This window comes from Haliotis cracherodii, unplaced genomic scaffold, assembly GCF_022045235.1.
Source record: "Haliotis cracherodii isolate W230 unplaced genomic scaffold, xgHalCrac1.p SCAF_9, whole genome shotgun sequence".
Classification (NCBI taxonomy): domain Eukaryota; kingdom Metazoa; phylum Mollusca; class Gastropoda; order Lepetellida; family Haliotidae; genus Haliotis; species Haliotis cracherodii.
Genome location: NW_027266343.1, coordinates 3,292,172 through 3,313,446, shown reverse-complemented (window position 1 = coordinate 3,313,446; position 21,275 = coordinate 3,292,172). Strand labels below are relative to the sequence as shown.

Sequence of the window (21,275 nt, the reverse complement as noted above, 5' to 3'; positions counted from 1 at the left end):
ATTTAAGAATGCTACATTCAGAACTGTCTGAGTTATGGGCAAAAATGACATTTGAGATATGGACACCTTGGCCGACACCCTACCCGGGATCGTTCACACACAGTTAAAGCTCCAAATAGGCCTCTAGAGGACACCTTGACACTTAATGACTGATGGAAAACCTGACAATGTGCCACATTATAGCTCACTTGAATTCAATCAGGTGAGCTAAAAATAACAGCAGCTTCATCAGATACATCAGCTTCCTCAGCTTCAACATTTACTCAGCAATTGAAACCCTGGTTTCAAAAAGTGTGATGGTAGACATGTGGAGGACCTTTCAAAATTTGACTAACAGGTGAAGCCAGTTATATAAATAAAAGGCAGTGTTTGTACAAGTGAACAAACACCTCACACTTGTATATATGTCTCTCATCATCCTCTGGGGGTGGTCGGATAGCTTAGTGGTTAAAGCGTTCGCTCGTCAAGCCAAAGACCCGGGTTCGATTCCCGACATGGGTACAATGTGTGAAGCCCATTTCTGGTGTCCCTGCTGTGAGTGAGTGAGTGAGTTGGGTTTTACGCCGCTTTTAACAGTATTCCAGTTATATCAAGGCGTGTCAGCTTAATGTGGGAGGAAAGCCCGAAGTGATGCAAGTCTCAGACGTTTACCACTTCGGTGAAACCCACGAGCACGGGTATGGTGCTGACAAACCTAGAAACATAATCGGGGCGAACTGGGATTCAAACCCACAATCATAGATTTCTGGTGTGCCCAAGGGACGCAACTCTTCACAGCGAATCGCGGTGCCTTAGACAACTGGGCCACCCATGCCCCTGTCCCCTGCTGTGATATTGCTGGAATATTGCTAAAAGCAGCATAAAACCATACTCACTCACTCACCATCCTCTGTACAAGACATGCTTGATAGCGATGTTAGAACCCACATTGCTCCTAGTTGTAACAAAGAAGTTGTTCATCCATATATCCTATCCTTACTTAGTACTCCAACTTCTAAATGCCTCTCAAGAACATAAGTACATTACTTACAGAAGAATATATTAAGTTTGGTCAGCTAGCTAGTGTCGTTAATTTGTTATAAAGAATTTGTTATTCACATGGATCTTTTCTTTTCTGACACTTTATAGTGAAGTAGTCAGGACTTTTGAAAAGGTTTGTGAAAACAATTGGCATGTATATCCATGTTCACTGTAACCAGAGACCATATAATAGATCTATTATATGGTCTCTGCTGTAACCATATCCTACTGTGTCAGCATATATTTTAACTAACTCACACTGTATGTTTCAGTCTTGAAGCCAAGATAACCTTAGTTTATTTTTCAGTCGGCGTAAAGATCTGTACAGTGGAGATTATCAAGTATGAGATAAGGAGGTTTGACTGTTTTACAGCTGATAGAAAGTGAGTCTCAAGTATAACTTTACCAATCACGTGACAGAATCACAATTCATGTTGTGCATTAATACTGAATTCACCAACACAATTTGGGTGTTGATAACCAGTCTGGAACGGTGTCGATTGAACATTGGGCATTCGTATTAATTAACACAGAACATAAGTGTTAATTAACATAGAACATCAGTGTTAATTAACATAGAACATCAGTGTTAATTAACATAGAACATCAGTGTTAATTAACATAGTGTTAATTAACATAGAACATCAGTGTTAATTAACATAGAACATCAGTGTTAATTAACATGGAACATCAGTGTTAACATAGAACATCAGTGTTAATTAACATAGAACATCAGTGTTAATTAACATGGAACATCAGTGTTAACATAGAACATCAGTGTTAATTAACATAGAACATCAGTGTTAATTAACATAGAACATCAGTGTTAATTAACATGGCACATCAGTGTTAATTAACATGGGACATCAGTGTTAACATAGAACATCAGTGTTAATTAACATAGAACATCAGTGTTAATTATTGGAATATCAGTATTAAAGAATTTAAAGTTAATTAGTTGCCTCTTATCTAACTTCAACATTTTGTATGAGAAAAAATTGTTTCCAAAATATGACAATCTAGATATGAACAATGTTGGTAAATTCCAACTGCTTCAAAATATGATATGAAACATCTTAATAGATATCAATGAATGTCAAACATGAATGAAGACTAACTGCAGTCATTCCAAGGGCTAAGATAATGAGCTGTTAATACAGGTGTGCTACCCTGAAACAGCCCGAGGTAGAGGTGTCACAGTTGTCAGCAACTTGTCACACATCACAGCACCAATCATGATTGATTACTACATCGAACTGGTCACTTAGTACACCTGCACTCCCTTATTAGTAATCTCGTAATCTCACATGGGGTGGGTGGGTGATAGGGTTTGGGAAGGGGGGGCGGGGGAAAGATGTGTTAGGGGTGGGTGGGTGGGTGTATGAATGATAAAAGATTTCCGGGTAGAGGAGTGCCAGGGTTGGGTCAGTGTGTCATGGGAACTAACAAAGGTAGGTGTTGGTATTTCTTGTAAGTATCATAGAAACAGTTGGGGTGGGCATGTGTTTGGGGTTGGTGCACGACAGTGGAGGAATGCGGAGTAATGTGGAGGAAGTGCTGGGTGGTGCGGTGTGGTGCGTGATGATGGGTTAGCATGTTGGCTGGTTCACAATATTGGAGGCAGGTGTTTGAGTGGTTAGCTAATGTTTGTGTGTATGTGATGGTGATGAGGAACAGTGAGGGCTGGTGTGTACGGTTGGGTAGTTTTGGAGTGGGGTGGTGCTTCATTGAGTGTGTGTGGGAAGTGGGGTTGATATATGTTGTGATACATGATGGTGGGGTTCGGAAGTGTTTGGGGTGGGGTGGTACTTAACTGAGTGTATGTCCTTGGGTTGAGAGGGGAGTGAGGTAAGTGTTTTTGTTTTTTTTTTGGGGGGGGGGGGGGGGGGGGGCTTGGTATATGTGATGGTGGGGTTGGGAAGTGGGGTGGAACTTGATTGACTGTGCATTTGGGTCAGAGTGGAGTTTCAGTGAATGGTTGGGGTAGTGGTGAGAGGGTGGTGTATGAGGGTGGGGTGGAGATTCACTGAATGGTTGAGGTAGTGGTGAGGGGGTGGTGTATGAGGGTGGGGTGGAGTTTCACTGAATGGTTGAGGTAGTGGTGAGGGGGTGGTGTATGAAGGTGGGGGTGGAGATTCACTGAATGGTTGGGGTAGTGGTGATGGGGTGGTGCATGGGGGTGGTGTGGAGTTTCACTGAATGGTTGGGGTAGTGGTGAGGGGGTGGTGTATGAAGGTGGGGTGGAGTTTCACTGAATGGTTGGGGTAGTGGTGAGGGGGTGTTGTATGAAGGTGGGGTGGATTCTCACTGAATGGTTGGGGTAGTGGTGAGGGGAAGGTGTATGAAGGTGGGGTGGAGCTTCACTGAATGGTTGGGGTAGTGGTGAGGGGGTGGTGTATGAAGGTGGGGTGGAGCTTCACTGAATGGTTGGGGTAGTGGTGAGGGGGTGGTGTATGAGGGTGGGGTGGAGTCGGCTGATGCTAGAAGGGGGGAGGGGGAACTGCTAGAAGGGAGGGCAGGCAGGTATGTCCTGTGTAGTGTATGCCACAGATGGCTGAATGATTCTTAAATTAACAAAGGGACAGTATAAAGTCCTGTGTTCCTCATAGAGTTGAAGACGATGTTGCAGTGTGACTGTCAGCTGACGGCCTTGGATACACTGATATGTAGAGGGTTAATCACAGTCACAGTTGTTAAAATTAAATTTGGTTGCATGTGACATAGAGAATCTCACCCTGTGTGTGTTTTGATATCAAATATACTACTCAAAACAAGTTAAAAAACATGATTTATTCATATGACTGTATGTTAATCTGTCATGACTGGTGGGTATTGCAAAACACAGCTTTCCAATTGTGGGTGTTCTTTAATTTGTTTTGAGAATATATCACCTCGAGATCATAAAAGTTTAAAAGTCTGTTTAAAACTCAATTATGTAAAGGCTGCCGTCATATAAACAAACATTGCAGCAGAGTTCGCTAAAAAATACAAGATGCAAGAAAATGATGCCTCGAAAAGAAATGTGGAAATGTTTCTAATGAAATATTAATAAAGATTTACTTTAGATATTCCTGACTACTTACAATAGTATATTTGTAAATGGTAAAAAATATCTGAATATCCCTATGAAAAAAGTTAACTACAGTTAATGTCATGCCCTGACAAGAGAGGTAAAAGAACACCCGATTCTTTCATATTACTACAGTTAATGTCATGCCCTGACAAGAGAGGTAAAAGAACACCCGATTCTTTCATATTACTACAGTTAATGTCATGCCCTGACAAGAGAGGTAAAAGAACACCCGATTCATTCATATCACTACAGTTAATCTGTCACGCCCTGACAAGAGAGGTAAAAGAACACCAGATTCTTTCATATTACTACAGTTAATGTCATGCCCTGACAAGAGAGGTAAAAGAACACCCGATTCTTTCATATTACTACAGTTAATGTCATGCCCTGACAAGAGAGGTAAAAGAACACCCAATTCTTTCATATTACTACAGTTAATGTCATGCTCTGACAAGAGAGGTTAAAGAACACCTGATTCTTTCATATTACTACAGTTAATGTCATGCCCTGACAAGAGAGGTAAAAGAACACCCAATTCTTTCATATTACTACAGTTAATGTCATGCCCTGACAAGAGAGGTAAAAGAACACCCGATTCTTTCATATCACTACATTTAATCTGTCACGCCCTGACAAGAGAGGTAAAAGAACACCCGATTCTTTCATATTACTACAGTTAATGTCATGCGCTGACAAGAGAGGTAAAAGAACACCCAATTCTTTCATATTACTACAGTTAATGTCATGCGCTGACAAGAGAGGTAAAAGAACACCCGATTCTTTCATATCACTACAGTTAATCTGTCACGCCCAGACAAGAGAGGTAAAAGAACACCCGATTCTTTCATATTACTACAGTTAATGTCATGCCCTGACAAGAGAGGTAAAAGAACACCCGATTCTTTCATATTACTACAGTTAATCTGTCACGCCCAGACAAGAGAGGTAAAAGAACACCCGATTCTTTCATATTACTACAGTTAATGTCATGCCCTGACAAGAAAGGTAAAAGAACACCCGATTCTTTCATATCACTACATTTAATGTCATGCCCTGACAAGAGAGGTAAAAGAACACCCAATTCTTTCATATTACTACAGTTAATGTCATGCTCTGACAAGAGAGGTAAAAGATCACCAAATTCTTTCATATTACTACAGTTAATGTCATGCCCTGACAAGAGAGGTAAAAGAACACCCGATTTTTTCATATTACTACAGTTAATCTGTCACGCCCAGACAAGAGAGGTAAAAGAACACCCGATTCTTTCATATTACTACAGTTAATGTCATGCCCTGACAAGAGAGGTAAAAAGAACACCCGATTCTTTCATATCACTACATTTAATGTCATGCCCTGACAAGAGAGGTAAAAGAACACCCAATTCTTTCATATTACTACAGTTAATGTCATGCTCTGACAAGAGAGGTTAAAGAACACCTGATTCTTTCATATTACTACAGTTAATGTCATGCCCTGACAAGAGAGGTAAAAGAACACCCAATTCTTTCATATTACTACAGTTAATGTCATGCCCTGACAAGAGAGGTAAAAGAACACCCAATTCTTTCATATCACTACATTTAATCTGTCACGCCCTGACAAGAGAGGTAAAAGAACACCCGATTCTTTCATATTACTACAGTTAATGTCATGCCCTGACAAGAGAGGTAAAAGAACACCCAATTCTTTCATATTACTACAGTTAATGTCATGCTCTGACAAGAGAGGTAAAAGAACACCCGATTCTTTCATATCACTACAGTTAATCTGTCACGCCCAGACAAGAGAGGTAAAAGAACACCCGATTCTTTCATATTACTACAGTTAATGTCATGCGCTGACAAGAGAGGTAAAAGAACACCCGATTCTTTCATATTACTACAGTTAATCTGTCACGCCCAGACAAGAGAGGTAAAAGAACACCCGATTCTTTCATATTACTACAGTTTATGTCATGCTCTGACAAGAGAGGTAAAAGGTCACCCAATTCTTTCATATTACTACAGTTAATGTCATGCCCTGACAAGAGAGGTAAAAGAACACCAGATTCTTTCATATTACTACAGTTAATGTCATGCTCTGACAAGAGAGGTAAAAGGTCACCCAATTCTTTCATATTACTACAGTTAATGTCATGCCCTGACAAGAGAGGTAAAAGAACACCAGATTCTTTCATATCACTACATTTAATGTCATGCCCTGACAAGAGAGGTATAGAAACACCCGATTCTTTCATATTACTACAGTTAATGTCATGCCCTGACAAGAGAGGTAAAAGGTCACCCAATTCTTTCATATTACTACAGTTAATCTGTCACGCCCGGACAAGAGAGGTAAAAGAACACCCGATTCTTTCATATTACTACAGTTAATGTCATGCCCTGACAAGAGAGGTAAAAGAACACCCGATTCTTTCATATTACTACAGTTAATGTCATGCTCTGACAAGAGAGGTAAAAGGTCACCCAATTCTTTCATATTACTACAGTTAATGTCATGCCCTGACAAGAGAGGTAAAAGAACACCCGATTCTTTCATATTACTACAGTTAACGTCATGCCCTGACAAGAGAGGTAAAAGAACACCAGATTCATTCATATTACTACAGTTAACGTCATGCCCAGACAAGAGAGGTAAAAGAACATCCGATTCTTTCATATTACTACAGTTAATGTCATGCCCTGACAAGAGAGGTAAAAGAACACCCAATTCTTTCATATTACTACAGTTAATGTCATGCCCTGACAAGAGAGGTAAAAGAACACCCGATTCTTTTCTTACTAAGAACAAAGAAGTTTAATGATTGCTTGGTAGACACAAACACAATGAGACATTCAGGACATTCTCCAACGAACCTGTTTTTCTTCCTGACTGTTTACTGGAACTCTCCCCAGGGTATCACACTGATTCTATTGTGTGCTGGGAGCTTGTGAACAGGCACAGCCAGTGAATATTCATCTCTGCCTGCCGTGGGATTATTAGCTACACTGACATATCCTCTCCCTTCATACAGCAGTGTCAGTGGAAAATTTGTGTCCTGTTTGTCCTTAGTTCATACAAAGTGTTTGATCTACACACAGTTCTGAAAGAAGTGTTAGTTAATCTTGGACATTAGGGGTTCATAAAGGAGGTGCTAAGTGGAGAGATGTAACATCACACAATCCACCCTCCCACCTGCTGAGGTGATTGCTTCAAGCCGATCAATTAACATCCACCCCAGGGAATTCATGTCCCAGACTCAGGCAATCAGAATCCACCCAAGATAATTTGTCTTTTGGGTCATTAAATTAAAATCCACCCGAGAGAATTCATATCCGAAACTCACTCAATTAGATCCATCCCAGGGAATTCACACAACTCATTCAATTAGAATCCACCCCAGTCAATGTTTTCTAGGATCACTAAATTAAACTTCAACCTAAATTATTTATGTTGGAAATTCACTTAATTAGAGTGAGTGAGTGAGTAAGTATGGTTTTATGCCGCTTTTAACAATATTCCAGCAATATCATGGTGGGAGACACCAGAAATGGGCTTCACATGTTGTACCCATGTACAGGAATCGAACCCAGCCATTGGCATGACGAGCGACACCTGTAGTCCCTGGCTACACACAAACCACCAGCACCACTCAATCAGAATCTACCCAGATGAATTGTTTGTAGGGCCACTCATGTAAGTCCACCAAAGACTTTTTAGGTCCAAAAAAGTGTGATTCAAATATGCCCGACATTCAAACCACAGAGGAGTGATGAAGTTTTCACTGACCAGCACAAGGAGTCATTATGTTTAAGTCATAATACCAATGCTAATTTTCAAGTTACAGATTCCATCTAACACGCATTCAGAAGACCATGAAAAGCAGTTCTTCTTCAGTTCCTACACTGGTGGTTGACGGTATCACCTCATAAAAGATCATAGTATATCGTGGTCCATTTGATTCATAATGAATGTTTCTGACAAAATCATGGATCTAATCATGATGATTTATTTATCCGTGATGTAAACCACAAAATATGATAATACAATGATTATGGTAGAGCATAGATTTTTTGCAAAAATCAGACAAGATAAGTCTCCTTATGTAGTTAATAGGTTTGAGTGAGTGAGTGAGTTGGGTTTTATGCTCCTTTGAACAGTATTCCAGATATATCGCAGTGACATGCTGCGACATGCTGCGATATAACTGGAATATTGTTCAAAGTGGCGTTGATGAGGGAGGAAATCCTAAAGTGATGTAAGTCTTAGAGGTTTACCACTTTGTTGACACTAACTGATTTTTTTACAAAACAAAAATAAATGAGTTTATAAGTTTTGAATCTTTCCCTCATGCTGACAGATTCCTGATAAAACGTATTGTTGCATAGCACACTTTCCTCACTGATGCTCAGGGTATTCATTTACAGCGTTAATTCCCCTTTTGTGTGTACACGAGTGTACATTGGGTACAGGCCAGTGACAAACGATCTTCCCCAATAAGTGCAAGATGAATTGTGACACAAAGCCGTAATGCATGCCTGCACGCTTCTGTACCCTGGAGGCTGTCGGTAGCCAACTGGAGACTAGGTATGGAAACAATGTGTGAAGTCCATTGGGGTGGCCACACTGTGATAGTGAGGAAGTTTTTGCTATTGGCTGCATGAAGCCGTCGCACTCACTCACTCATTCCCGCTCTATCCCTTGCTTCCAGTCCTGTGAAGACTTCGGGTTAGAATTTATCTTCTAGAACCCACTTTTTTCATAAAAGGCATCTAACGGGATCTAGTGGTCAGGCTTGCTGACTTAATTGATGCATGTCATTGTATCCCAATTGATGCTCATGATGCCAATCACTGGATTATCTGGTTTAGACTCGATTATTTACAGCCAGCCATCATATAGCTCAGGAGTATTGTTCAAGGTGGTGTTAAACAACAAACAAACAAACAATAAACAAACAAAACTTGCTTGCTCACACACTCCATATTACTTCCACTTTTTGGAACACTCACTCACTCACTCAACTGAGTATGCAGTCCAACACACTGTAAATCACTCACTAGCTCCATGGCTGATTGGCACCACGATGGACCAGCAAAGACTACCTAACCCCACCCACGCCCATGCTCACCAATAATTCTCTATCGGGAATTGCCCCTGAACACATCACAGGGCAGTCGGGTAGCCTAGTGGTTAAAGCGTTCGCTCGTCACGCCGAAGACCCGGGTTCGATTCCCGACATGGGTACAATGTGTGAAGCCCATTTCTGGTGTCCACAGCTGTGATATTGCTGGAATATTGTTAAAAGCGGCGTAAAACCATACTCACTCACTCACTGAAGACATCACAAATAGAGCAGTAGCGAGATTCATGACTTGCAACATAAAGCCGTAATGTATGCATGCACGCAACAGTTTGAAGTATGCCTTGTCCATTGGAGAAACATTGGTGGACATTCTTAACACATTTCCTTGTCTGTTTTAACATTTATGACTTATCCTGTCTTTTGTGAGCCTGAAATGATTTATAGCTTGATGGTTTCTTTTTAATATTTGCCAGGCCAGTTTTGTTCTTATCTCCGCACTCAAGTTTCACAATGTTAAACCAGATCAAAACAAGGTCACAAGCTAAAGTTTCACTGAAAATTAGAAAGTTTATTACCTTGACCTTGGAACTGTTACATAAAGAAAGCTAAGTGGACCCATAAAGAACTTTTATTGCCAAGAACCCGACATAAACCCCATCAATCTCGTCAGAAAAGTGGACTGTAAAAAAAACAATTGTACATATATACTGGCATATAAAAATAAGGGAATGGCTGTATGAGGAAGATCCTATATAGATCCTTATACCGTTGTCAAGCAATACTGAATGATGGACATAGTACAGAATATATATGGTAGGTGGAGGATTAACAGTAGAGGATTAACAGTAACAGCAATTGAATACATGAGTGGTATAACATGAGTAAGTGTAGACAACAGAGGGATAATACTGTCACAACACGATGGACAGAGAACACATAGGTGGAAGCCAATGGGACATGAAGCAAATTAAACAGGATACATCATTATTGCTTTATGAGTTCATAGCGGGCAGTTTTGATGAAATAGCCTTCACAACAACAATTAGGACAATGTCCAAATTCTCTCCAACAACCTCCATGATTTCACTAAAAGAAAACTAACAGAAGCAGTCCACATTTGCCGCCACAAGCAACAGTGATCAAGATGTGTTCTCTGTCCATCTTGTTTTATCCTTCTTGTGGTATCCTTTATCCATCTTGTTTTATCCTTCTTGTGGTATCCTTTATCCATTTTGTTGTATCCTTCTTGTGATATCCTTTATCCATCTTGTTTTATCCTTCTTGTGATATCCTTTATCCATCTTGTTGTATCCTTCTTGTGATATCCTTTATCCATCTTGTTTTATCCTTCTTGTGATATCCTTTATCCATCTTGTTTTATCCTTCTTGTGGTATCCTTTATCCATCTTGTTTTATCCTTCTTGTGGTATCCTTTATCCATCTTGTTTTATCCTTGTGGTATCCTTTATCCATCTTGTTTTATCCTTCTTGTGGTATCCTTAATCCATCTTGTTTTATCCTTCTTGTGGTATCCTTTATCCATCTTGTTTTATCCTTCTTGTGATATCCTTTATCCATCTTGTTTTATCCTTCTTGTGGTATCCTTTATCCATCTTGTTTTATCCTTCTTGTGATATCCTTTATCCATCTTGTATTATCCTATTTGTGGTATCCTTTATCCATCTTGTTTTATCCTTCTTGTGATATCCTTTATCCATCTTGTTTTATCCTTCTTGTGGTATCCTTTATCCATCTTGTTTTATCCATCTTGTGATATCCTTTATCCATCTTGTTGTATCCTTCTTGTGGTATCCTTTATCCATCTTGTGGTATCCTTTATCCATCTTGTTTTATCCTTCTTGTGATATCCTTTATCCATCTTGTTTTATCCTTCTTGTGGTATCCTTTATCATCTTGTTTTATCCTTCTTGTGATATCCTTTATCCATCTTGTATTATCCTTCTGTTGTCATTACTTACTCATATTGTTGTTACTGTTAATCCTCTACAGTTGATCCTCCACCTACTATAAATTCTGTACAATGTCCCACATTCAGATCTTCCTTGTACAGCCATTCCCTTATTTTGTTTATGCCAGTATATATGTACAATTGGTCTCTTTACAGTCCATACCAAAACGTCGCTTTTTACAGTATTAAAGAAGTTGTTATCCATAAAATTGTGTCTACCTTGTCATCCATCAACTTCTAAGTAATGCCTATCAAACAATTGTACTGCTTTGTTTTGTGATGGGGTAGCCCAGTGGTCAAAGCACTTGCTTGTCATGCTGCATCCAGGTTTGGTTTCTATATGGGCACAATGTGTTAAACGTGTTGTTGGTGTTCATGAATTTGTTGGAATATGGCACATATAATGCCACAGCACTGTAGCTACCCAGGTATATAATAGTCTGCGTAACCTCTTCTCACTATATAATGCTTTATGTTCCCTTATTTTATTCAATGAGTATATGATGAAATTTTGTTAAAATGTTACCCAACAAATATTAACATTTTAACCTTGTAAAACAACAATAGGATGTTGAACCAAAATACATATTAACTTACAAACGAAATACTATCCTGTTAGTATTAATGTTACTATCATGTTAAAATCACAAAAATGTTAAAATCACAAAAATGTTAAAATCACAAAACATGAGAACTAAAAGAATCATGATGAATTGTGTCAAAAAACCCTGAATCATTGCCTCAAGAAAGAAACACACATACAAAACTGAGTGAGTGAGTGAGTATGGTTTTACGCCGCTTTTAGCAATATTCCAGCAATATCACGGTGGAGGACACAAGAAATGGGCTTCACACATTGTACCCATGTCGGGAATCGAACCCCGAACGCTTTAACCATTAGGCTACCCGACTGCCCCTACAAAACTGAATCATTGCCTCAAGAAAGAAACACACATACAAAACTGAATCATTGCCTCAAGAAAGAAACACACGTACGAAGCTGAATCACTGCCTCAAGAAAGAAACACACATACAAAACTGAATCATTGCCTTAAGAAAGAAACACACATACAAAACTGAATCATTGCCTTAAGAAAGAAACACACATACAAAACTGAATCATTGCCTCAAGAAAGAAACACACATACAAAACCCTGAATCATTGCCTCAAGAAAGAAACACACATACAAAACTGAATCATTGCCTCAAGAAAGAAACACACATACAAAACTGAATCATTGCCTCAAGAAAGAAACACACATACAAAACTGAATCACTGCCTCAAGAAAGAAACACACATACAAAACTGAATCATTGCCTCAAGAAAGAAACACACATACAAAACTGAATCATTGCCTCAAGAAAGAAACACACATACAAAACTGAATCATTGCCTCAAGAAAGAAACACACATACAAAACTGAATAATTCCCTCAAGAGAAAAACACACGTACAAAACTGAATCATCGCCTCAAGAGAAAAACACACAAACAAAACAAAGAAGAGAAATATTCAGTTTCGCTCCTCATGGTCAATCATGGAAGTGAAACTGACTTACATTGTGAACATCCAAAATCAACAAACAAAAAACAAGGACAAAGTTAATTCATACTATCCCACTTTAAAGCTCTCTCCACAACCCACAAGACGGTGTTCAAAGGTTAAAATGGAATTTTACCCTTAAACTGTTGAAGTGTGAGCAAGTAAACTATGTCAATGCACATGTGCCGCCCATGATTCATGATGTTATAACTGTCATCTACCTTGAAATGTACGACTCTACCATAAGGGTAAGCACACACTGTTAAGTGAAAACCACCGCAATGAACCCTTGTACACTGCATACAGGATCGATTTCAGTTTGTCATGCTTCATGGTAAATTAGTGTCGTTGTGACAGACACATGTTAACTCCAACTTTAAAAAAGTTAATCTATGATAAATCAATTCGAATTCTGATTTTTTTAACATGGTTGTCAAAATTTATCATTCGTATATCAGGTCATTAAAAGGACCTAGTGTTAAGAGGTGACGTGATATGGGTTTAACGTTGCATTCAAGATTATTGCACTTTTAATTATGTTGTGCATGCAGTTTTATAGTGCTAGCCAACTGAGATACCATGCAACATTTTAACATGCACATCCCAATCAGACACAGTATGTAGACTCTCACCAGTCCTTGTTTTAGCCATTTTAATATACGTTATTAACATACTGACACAAATCATGAATATGTATGATTCTAGTTATACACACAGCATATCTTACAACAATCAGCAAATACTATTGTCTCTCATCCTCTCTGAGTCATCCAAGCCTTAAGGCTAAGGATATGTTAGTCCACTGGTTGCAGTGTTTGCACAAGGTCCAAGTTTGATTCTCAACATAGATGCAATGAGTCAACTGCCTTCAATACCAATCAGGGGCCTCTCAGTTATAACTATTGGAATGCTATTGAAATAATTAAACCACTATAGTCTGGAAGGTAATTTAAGGTACCGACGTTTACTACAATATCTGAAAAACTATCGGACCTACTCCAGTCAAAGTTGGTATGAGATTATTAAACAGTCATACATATATTGGATATTACATTTAAAGACAATCGGTGCATGAATAAAAAATCTTTCTATTTAGCTATCAGTATATTTCATCAACAACCAGACCTGTTCATCACGGGTGGAACGAGCATTCATTGAAACAGCCATCTGCATAATGCTACCCCTGCGTCACAGTTGAACCAATCAACTCAACTTGAAAGGGTGCACGGGAATCACGCATATTGAGATGCCCAACGCTGATACCGTATTTGTGTTTGCGTGACCTCCGTGCACCCTTTTGAATGGAGCTAATTGGTCTTGGTGGTACAACACACCCACTAGGTGCAAAGGTCCTCAGTGTTGTCCAGGGTTTCAAGAAGGAACTTCTCTGATACCTGTTTGACACATTCTCTTCAAAGTATATTTTTTCATCTAAATGAATGAACATTTTCTTGCTTGCCATGATGTTCTCATTTCATTACATCCATTGATACTGCAGCACAGCATCAATGTTAAAACAATATGTTTTTTTTATTTTTCGGTCTTCAGCTGCCAAAAGCCACAATCAGAAACTTAAAAAAATTATCTAAATTTAATTTTATTTGCCCCATGTCTCCAGCTATTTCTGGACAAGAAAATCAAAACGATGAAACTACAAAAAAAATAGCAAAAACAGAAGCATCCCCATCCCCAGTTTTTCCTGCAGATCCCTAAAACTTACCCCTCAGAAACATGTATCATGAACCATTTAATTTCATCCTACATCAAGTGACAGGTGACCTCACACATACCTAATGCAGAACGACCTTGAAAGAGAAAGTACTTCTACCTCTCTCTGTCTTACCAACAAAGTTTTAAGCACTTCCACTTAATTAACATGAAAAGTCTTGTTTAACTACTGACATTTTAAGTTGCCCCCAGGTCAATGACCAGGTATACATAGTTCGATTGATTGTTACACACCATTTCATAGGGAAATTTCATATCTTAGGACACTCAGACCTTCTCTTACCTTTTATTGATTACAAGAATATCAAACTTTGCATTTCCATTAAAACTTTCAGTCAGGTGAGCTAAAAATCACAACTCATTTCCTACATGATGTGGTCCAGTGACACAGTTGTTGTATTTTCATTAAAGTAAGCATTATACATAGGAAACAGCAACTTTAGTTTCATTGACTAATGCTTGTGATGATATTAAATCAAGAGGAATTCATTACCCTGTCCTCATTGTGAACAGAGATGGATGTGAGATACAGGTACAGTATGTAACTTAACTAACGTCAGCTCTTGTAGTTGAATGTCATACAGACATTTTTTCTTTGAAGAAAGTGATAGGAATCCCAACTACAAAGGAGTGTTTGAAATAGCTGTCTAAATGTGGCTTCCTCGGGATAGCGATGATTGTCTTTTGAAGGGGTTACTCATCAAACAACCTGATTCTCAGCTGGGTCTCGGTCACAAGCCATGAAGATGAATCTTTCTAAACAAGGTTTAATGTCAGGCAAGAGTGAGTGAGTGAATGAGTCGGGTTTAACGCTGCTTTTAACAGTATTCCAGTTATATCACGGCGTGTCAGCTTAATGTGGGAGGAAAGCCCGAAGTGATGCAGGTCTCAGACGTTTACCACTCGGTGAAACCCACAAGCACGGGTAGGGTGCTGACAAACCTAGAAACATAATCGGGGCCCACCGGGATTCGAACCCACAATCATACGTTTCTGGCGTGCCCAAGGGATGCAACTCTGCACAGGTCAGAAAAGACATTCACAGTGAGTGAGTATTGTTTTACACCGCTTGTAGCAACATTCCAGCCATATCACTGCAGGGAACACCAGAAATGAGCTTCACACATCCTTCCCATGTAGGAAATCAAACCCGTGTCTTTGTCGCTGCCCACTAGGGCTGCAATGATACAGGAAGGTCACGATACGATACGCATCTCGATATTCTGGTCACGATACGATACGTATCTCGATACGCAATGATAAATAAAACAAGACTTAAAGCATGTCAAGATTGAACCTTTCATGATTTTGGAACAGTCAAAATTATTTTATAATAACAAGACTACTGAAGTTGGAACTTTCTCTAACTTTCCTTAAAAACAATTCAAAGTTCAAACACCAGAAAATAATTAATGTACTCCACCGGTGATACAACTTCAAAGAATTTTATCAGGAATAATATATTCCAATATCGTGTTACCTTAGTTGCAGCTTTTAATATATATATATATATATATATATATATATATATATATATATATATATATATATATATATATATATATATATATTTCAAATTATAAGAACCACAAGTGTAGCATTTTGGTACTGGTGATTGCTGTTGCAGGATATTTTTACGTATGGAACAATTTGATCAGTCACCCTAGGGACTTCCCGTGCTACATGTATTTCGATTGCGAAAACGTTATGTTGACATATATTCGCCAAATTGCCACATACATGACTTTTAAGGAGTCAAAGTATGGCATTTTTAATATATGTTTCCATTCTCTAGCAACTTAAGTTCGTTTCAATACGTCAAAAGCGGTAATCTGACCGTGGTTGCAGTATCTCTTCACACACGATTTCACATAACTTAATGAAAACAATATTAAATGAAATTCTGAATAAAATTAATCAAATATATTACAAACACAAGTCCAGATATATAATGAACACGTTTTAATAACAAGATAGTATAGTAATGGTATTTAATTGCGTACTTCAGTTCGGATTTGCTGACAGGTATTTCCGGTGTTGTGCTTGCGGGGATCAGCTGATAATGTTTTTTGAGATGGGGAAAAACATGTCGGTGTAAAACCTGAGCTTATTAAAAATGTAAGTACGTTTTGGGGAGCCATGCGTTACCGCGCGCTGTAACCAAATTAGCGGTTTATTGAAAGGCACAATAGCGAGGAAAAGCTTTACTTGAGATTTGCGTTCCGTATCGTGGCGTATCGATAAATGGGCCCACGTGTATCGTATATCGTATCGTGGGTCAAGTATCGCGATGCATCGGAATATCGGTGTATCGTTTCACCCTTACTGCCCACCAAGATATTTAGAAAATAAGGAGTTGAGTGAGTAGAAGGTGTTTGATACCATCACCAGTAACATAACAGTTTGGTCCCCTCCGTGTGAATGTAGACCCAGGATGAAAGGGTAATGTGACTGCTAATCTTCTAGCATCTCACTGGCAGCTTGGATCAATGTTGGTTGGTTGGTTTGTTGTTTAACGCCGCACTCAGCAATATTCCAGCTTTATGACGGCGGTCTGTAAATAATCGAGTCTGGACCAGACAATCCAGTGATTGACATCATGAGCATCGATCCACGCAATTGGGATCGATGACATGCATCAACCAAGTCAACGAGTCTTACCACCCGATCCCGTTAGTCGCCTTTTACAGCAAGCATGGGTTGCTGAAGACCTATTCTACCCTGGATCTTCACAGGCAGCTTGGAACAATGTATACTCCCCGAGCTGAGAATGAAATACGAGTGCCAACTGATCCAGTGACGAGGGTAATGATATGTAGCTATGAGCAACAACTCCATCAGTTACAGGACTTGAGAAAACTAAATATGTGAAAATAAATATACTCACCACCAAAAGAAAGGCGAACCATAGAAACATAGAGAGAAGTATGTACGTTAAGAAGAGATGTTTCCAATGTGTACCAATTAACGACATAAACTAACAATCAGTCAAGTGTTACCCCAGAGTGTCTTTATTCTTATCACAATATGCTGCACCTGATTTACAAACTTCACACACTGATCCTGTACCAGACAAACGGTGCATATCGAGTCATGGATCTATGACGTCACATGTGATGCGTTTATGTTCGGTTCACGCAACATACCAGTATGTTCATATGTGAATCAAACCAATCTATATCTCTTGAATATGAGTAATTCATATATTAACCAACTTGTATGGTATTCACGTTTCTTTTGTCAGTGAGTATATATATATATATATATATATCTGAAAGCAGCCCAGACCACAGTTTCCCAATATTGCCAGTTTGGTATTTTTATCACGACATGTACGCGTGACATTTCTCAGTTAGAACATGTCACAAGTTGAACATAAAAGGTCTCAAGAAAAGATTAAACTGCAGATAACGAGATACAGTGTCAAACAACCCAGTACATTTCAAATAAAACACTCACACAGCGATAGAAACTAACCTTTTTAGTCCACCAGTCTTTATAATGATAACAAATACCTGGTAGCAAAACCCTTAAACAAGGCAAATGCCTACTGTTCCTTGTGATACCTTAACTAGTGGGACTAGTTAGGCAAGGAATACAGGACCAGTGCCAGTTTCTAACACAATCGCAAATAGACTTTATTCAGCAGACAAATGGCCAGAAGTAGCCTGAAGTGTTGCTACAAACAATAAAGAAGTTCTTATTCCTAAAAAAAAGTCATGTTTTTGCATTCCTCCAGCTTCTAAATGCTAAGCTAGTGTTCACAAACAAATAGTTTTGTTATAAATGGAGAAAAGGAACATAAATGCAGGAATAATCAATTATAAAACTTCCATTCAGCAATATTTTCAAGGGGTATATTTTGTATATTTTAATTTTTAGAAATAATCCTTCCAAGTTATGTCAGAGAGTTGGGGTGGCTGTGCTGGTATTTCTTGAGAAAAAAAAGTAATTTGTTCACCTAAAATGAAATGATCCTATGTTTTACCAAAATGTTTTCAGTGGATATACTGGATGTAAAAAAATATTTTTTGTAAATCACTGACCCTCTCTATGCCTCAAAAGATGTAATGGCCAGTCCGTAATGAAATAGGAGAGAAGAAGAAGACCTTCCAGGTTACAATGAACCAGGTGTAACAGTGTTAATGAGTCAGGTTGTGATGAAAACCCTATAAACATCACAGAGGAAGGAGAAGGGCAGTGAACATTGTTTGTGTGACAAAGTCACTTTTGCAAAGTCAGCAAAATTTTTGCAACTGTTTTTTGTTTATAATGTATTCATGCCAGAATCTGTGGGCTAAATGACACAAATAGGCTGTTGGGTATGATTACACACTAGGGCAGCCAGACAAAAGCACAGACAATTCCCACATTCATTGGAACCAACTTTTGAAACACATTGAGATCAGAAAAATAATGTTGGGGATAAAAACAACTTGTTGCCTTCTTCTTTCAGAGAACCCAGAGGGAATTGGGTTAGAATTGGTCTCCAGCAAACTGTGCTGGTTATAAGAGGTGGTCAGGCTAAGTGACTAGGTTGATTGTGTGTCAGTTTACACTGACCTGTTGGACCCTTGCTCACAATATTGATCACTGGATTGTGTGGTCCAGACTTAATTATTTAGAGACTGCCATCATATAGCTGTATTATTTCTGAATGCAGCGTTAAACAACAAACAAACCCAAACCAAAATATCTACTGTACTCTTAACCCAACTGAACACACAACCAACTCCTTCTCTGGTGACAGTTGTTCTTCCTCCAGCCTCCAGGTCATATGTCACTGGGACTAATTGTCCTGCAAGCTTGGTGAAGGTACACGGAATGTCATCAATTATCTTCCATTTAGTTCATCACACATTGCCTCTGGCTGTTGTCAATCTCTACTATCATCTCATCTGTTTCCTCTGATAAAGTGCCTCTGAATGGTTGTAAGTATTTACAGCTTATATACTTCATATATACTGCACAAAACAAGATAAAGAATACCGGATTCTTTCACATTACTATAATTAATCTGTCATGCCATGACATGTGTCCTTTAACTTATTTTGTGTAGCATACATTGTACTTAATTAGGGTTTTACTTTACAAAACCAACTGACATAAAATAAATTGAAATAAAAAGAAAACAGACTTTGGATGAATACTTTCAGTGTTGACAATTTTACAATTTCTGTTGTACAAATGTCCCATGTAAGTGACACTTTCCACTTCCAAACCACACAGGGGCATGCATGCTCAAAGCGCTACAACATTATTATCCTGGTCGATGGATCAGTGTGAACTTGATTTCATTCTACAGCTCGCTAGGTAGTATATAATTATAGCTGTTAAGAGGATGATACCACCCTCGTCCACAAGGTGATGGCTTCTCAAACTAAATTATAACCAAGTCCAAGCCCTGCTGGAAGTCTCCATGAGTAGGTATGGTTTTTAGCAGTAGTCCAGCAATATCATGGCGGGGGACACCGGAAAATGGGCTTTACACATTGTACCTGAAGTCTCCATAAAGCTTGTGGGTGTCTGATGGAGTCTGCTGAAGCCTAACATGAAACGCCAACCACCTTCAATGATATAGCTCAGGTGAGTTCAAGAAAATTCACAAATTTTATGTTTGCTTTGGTCTTAACCTTGGTATGATTGAAAACATCAGGATATTTTTATGTAGTAATGTGTAGTTTTCTATCAGGAATAAATGTGCAAAATATTTCTTCAATTGGCCTAAAATGTGTAATTAAGCAATGATTGTTGGAAATTGTCCACCCTCCTTAGTCTCTACAGAGCCGGATGCTAACAGAATTCAGCAGGCCAAAGGTTAATGTCCTTTCACAGATGCTACACCCCCCCCCCCCCCCCCAACCAATCACCCCCTTCCCTCTCACACCCCTTATTTTCCCTATCTTCATTGTCTTGCACTTCTTTGATACCTTGTGTTTCTAAATGGGTTATGTATTAACAAAACGATAGCAGCCTTACAAACTGTTCACTGTCATTCAACAAACACATGCTTATCTTCACGTCTTCCATGGTTACCACAAGAAGATAAGAATAATCTGCTTATCGTTTGCTCCGTTGTCTGTCATGTGGATTACACAACCCACACCTGATCCTTTTCAAGATTAACACAAAACCTATACTTCCAGTTCATGGAACTAACAATTTAAACCAACTTCACAAAATATGAAAAGAGAGGAAAGTCAACAGGTGCTTGTCGTAGCCTTGATGTTTAAAGAGAAAGATGGCCCCTAGATGCAAATACCATAGGAATAGAGTCGACCTCCAGGACCCAGGGCCCCCCTGAATCTGGAGCTCAGGTCTAACTTAATTGTCTGACCACTCCTTGACAAATTATAGATCATCTTTTTACATCCAAATACTTTTTTAATGTTGACTGAAGTTTAAGGAATGATTGATATATTTCTGACATTTACCCAAATGAACACATTTCCTTTTTCCTAACATACATCTGCTTGTGTAGAGAACAACACTAAGTTACAGAATTATAACAAATCCATTCCCATTGTTAAAAGCCTCAACAAAGCCTATACAAAGCCTAAAACTATTACAAAAATAAACATTCCATAACAACAATAATCAATATAGGAACAAATTGTGCCTATCTTATTAATATACAATTATCATGTTCAGTATTCAACATAACCTTAGACCTTTCTAGTCGTAATATGAACCTATTTGTCAACACAATCCGTTCCCAATCTCTTAAATCCCTTGAAATACAACTCTTCCATATTGATGTCTATTGCATGTCAATCATGGTAAATGTGATGTCTATGTCCTGTCAATTTCACCATCTCAATCAAATTCATGTTCAGCAGGCCATATAGGCAACAGTAACTGTTTCTGATTCACAG

The 21,275-nt window shown here is 38.7% G+C and overlaps 1 protein-coding gene across 1 annotated transcript in view; it reads right to left on the bottom strand.

Moving 5' to 3' along the window:
* Positions 1 to 21,275, bottom strand: part of LOC139452503 (phosphatidylinositide phosphatase SAC2-like) — a 390,307-nt gene that overhangs the window by 12,480 nt on the left and 356,552 nt on the right.